Below are 3,655 nucleotides of genomic sequence, written 5' to 3'. Positions count from 1 at the left end.
ATCATGCCACCTTATTGACCACAAGTTTATACACAGAGGATTGTGCCCATGTGTAAGACTAAGTATCTAATTTTTTTTAATTATTATTATTTTTTAACAATAAGATAAGTATCTTACTAAATTTGATGAAAAAACTATCAGATTTGATTAAAGGAGTAGGGTACGCCCAATGAGCCAACCATAATAATTTAGTTCGAATCCGTCTTGGAATCATATTTATTTTTAAATAAATGAGATTCTCTCTTGCAGCTAAGACATTGTCTTAGTGGCGTCAGCTGTCCAATAAACACCATGTGATGAATCGTGCCAAAGATATATATAGTATACAGATAACATATTTTAGTTTGTGTTGTTCCATTATTCAATTTTTACCAAAGTTCAAATCTAAGTAGTTGTTAAATTAAAGAAAAAAAAAAAAAAAAAAAAAAAAAGGAAAGAGAAAGAGGAACCACTAAACAATTAAACAGATAAGGTGACTTACATCATCAACAACTTGTTTAAGTAACTCCAGTTGTTCTCTTGAAACAATATTTACCTGAGGACACCGTACATGATTAACTAAATGCTCTCATTACTAGCTATATATCAAAGACATGAAAAAATGCTGTAGGGTTCATAACAGTGTTGTACCCTTTCGTTTACTGTCCAAATGACTCCTTCCGTACAGGGAGGGGTTGTGAGCGATCCTATGTATCTGTGAAATCTTAAGCTGCGCCATATTATGTCCCTTGGATTAATCACTCCCAATTGTTTCTCCTTTGTTCCAATCATAGACAGGATATCCTTGTTCACCTGAAAAAGTGGAGCAGTTGGAATAACGCCATCAATCTCTTGACAATTCATTTACATCTATATGTTTTGAGGATTTTTACCTTTAAGAGAAAAGGATTGGGCGGACCAACTTGGTATAGGAATGCAATTACAGCTACACTGTTCTTGTCGGCGCCTCGATGTACCATGTGCAATTCCAAATCATACCTTATGAGGAGAACTCTTCAGATATGGAAGAAACGTTTTGGATTTTAAAGACAAAGGAGCTGAGGGAGAGAGACCTTACGCCATTGATGGTGTGCTCGGATGGGGTGTGCCAATGGCATTCATTGAGGAAGTATTCTGTGCCGTTGATTTGGATAGATCCAGCATCACCTTCCCATTCAAGCTGATCCAATTAAATGCAATACAGAATCAACAAATTGGCAAGAATTAGAAAACCAAAGCTGTTTTGTGAAAATGAAAAGCAGCACTCTTAACTTTTTTGCTAATAAGTATGCTGGGTTAAGATATATAACGTTTCTCCAATCTCCATTTTTTTTCTGAATTCACGTTAACAATATCTTTTAATCTCCAGTTTTTGAATTCAAATCTCATGGACGATAGATATTCAACAAATAAATATACACAACAATAATACTTCAATATGACGTACGTTGTAGAAATTCATAAGACCATGCATTCTCCACCTATAAAATCCATGAAAAAATCTAATGTGATTTTCACTTCCTCACCGCGATGTAGTGACCTTCGTTCTTGAGAGTTGCATCCGAAGGCTTATGTCTCTGAGTAAGATCCCTTAAAGTTGGGATCACTTTGGCGGCTTGATTCTCTATTAAATCAATTGGTGATTGAGATTTTCCGTCTTTGCATGCCACCCATTCTTTCTTAAGCTCTCCCCAGTGTTGTGGGCCTTTCTCATTCCCTTCTGTATAATCAAACTCTATTTCTTGGTCGCACCGAAAATCCAAATTCAATATGTATGTAAGAACGATGATCATGATAAGATGGTTAAAATGATTTCTGCATACGTTCTCCTTTTCCACATGATTCTTCTTTGATTTGTTCAACCTTAAAGTTCGGAAATGAAGATGTGTGTGTAGAAGGAGAAAATGAGTGTGTAAATCAGTTCCCAATGGAAGTCCATATATCTGGCATTACCAAGTGGTTTAGCTGTAATTGGTTTCGGGTGCCAGTACAGTAGGAAAATTGTCAAAACAAAGAATTGAAGGTGAGTTTGCTTTGACTCAAGCATCATTCACAACAAACGGCAAGGATCGTTCATGCAGATGTTAAGAAAGAGATGCCTTGGTCTATGAATACTGAAATTTATAAAGCTTCCATAATCATACACGGCAGAGCTAATCACTGTAAAAAAAAAGTTACAGGATCTAGATGTGGAAATAAATGCTATCTTCACCTATATTAGATGCTAAGTTTGAGTAACTTGCCTTGACTTATTCTTCTTAGCCACAACGCCATCTAATAATATCTCACCATATTTCATGGGAGTGATAAACTTCTCAAAATTTATGCATGACCCAAAAGCTAGTTCATGCTCAAGTTGTTATTATTCCCACAAAATAAAATCAATTTTATTTTCGAATGCAAAAGAGCGTAGAAATCCAAACAATAGCTAAATTGTAGGAAAAGGATAATTTAAGAACAAAATAAAACAGTTATTGGAATTAGTTGACACAATAATTTTTTATTTTACCAAGAATATAATTTATTGATTATAATCGAATTGAAATGCATACAACTTCCACTAAAATGTTAAATAGAAAATTGAGGCCAATACAATCTCACTCACAGGGACAACCCTCGTTAAACACATGTTTGGCTACCAGTGTGTTGCACGATTACATTTCTCTGGATACAAACATGAACTCCGCTGAACCCAGACTTCGCGCAAAAGTCTAGTTGTCTTTCAAGATACATTCTGATAAAGTTTGTTACTTTATTGTATTTTGATTCACTGTTTCATTGATTTATAGGGATTTAAAATGAACAGAGGAATAAAAAATGTTGCAAGTTTGTGACAGCTACAAGGCCATGCACAATGAAGGATTTAGGAAATAATATTAGGGGGTCTGTAAGAATAGCACGCTGCGTGTGCATTTTTTTTTAAAAATAGTATGCATTTCGTCATTTCATCGAGTCTTGATAGGCCTGAAGTCATTTGGAAAGACATACTGCACACTTGTTAATGAATGCTTAACAAAGAAACACACTTATCTTGAATACACTAACATTGTTTGATATCATTGCATCTCATTAATATGTTTCCAAGAATGATGATGTTTTGTTATTCTCTGAGATCACCATTTCATTTACATTGCATTTTTGGATAATTTTTTACTTGGTTTTTTTTTTTTTTTTTTTTTTTTTTTCTGCCTGTAATTGTAATCACAACCAACAAACAAGCCAGAGGTAAATAATATTAGGACTAGACTGTAAAGGGGCAACACCTCTCTAATGCATTTTATCAAGCAATTGAAGGGCATATATGAAGGGACATTCAACAAAGTTCAGAGGGTCATCACTCAAGTTATCCCTGGCGTTCACTAAGTTCGGGGGGTTAGCTGAGCCCCTACCCCTCAATGCATCGGCCCTTGGCTATGCAAATGCATCAACCATATTTTGATTTATAAAAAGGATGTTTGTAGGGTTTTGGTACTTTCCCAACTTACAAACTTATCTCTAAATATGCTAAGAGACAAAATTGTACTATGAAATACACCTAACATTCTCTAGATTTAATCTTAGCCCTTCATTAGGGGTTTTAAGTGATCTAATCTAGAGTGTACACTTGTCACTTGATTACATAACCAAAAGCTTTAAACAAAACCAGCTGTTAGGATACGAACCCTTGTTCTTCCTC

General features: G+C 34.9%; 1 pseudogene; it reads right to left on the bottom strand.

Annotated features, from left to right (window-relative positions):
• Window positions 1–733: 733 nt before the first annotated feature.
• On the bottom strand, window positions 734–2,029 carry LOC137744757 (carbonic anhydrase Nec1-like; annotated as a pseudogene).
• Between the last annotated feature and the right edge of the window lie 1,626 nt (window positions 2,030–3,655).

This window comes from Pyrus communis, chromosome 9 (assembly GCF_963583255.1).
Source record: "Pyrus communis chromosome 9, drPyrComm1.1, whole genome shotgun sequence".
In the NCBI taxonomy this organism is placed as follows: Eukaryota; Viridiplantae; Streptophyta; class Magnoliopsida; order Rosales; family Rosaceae; genus Pyrus; species Pyrus communis.
The sequence above is the reverse complement of the archived record's forward strand: the minus strand, read 5'-3'. Positions and strand labels throughout refer to the sequence as shown.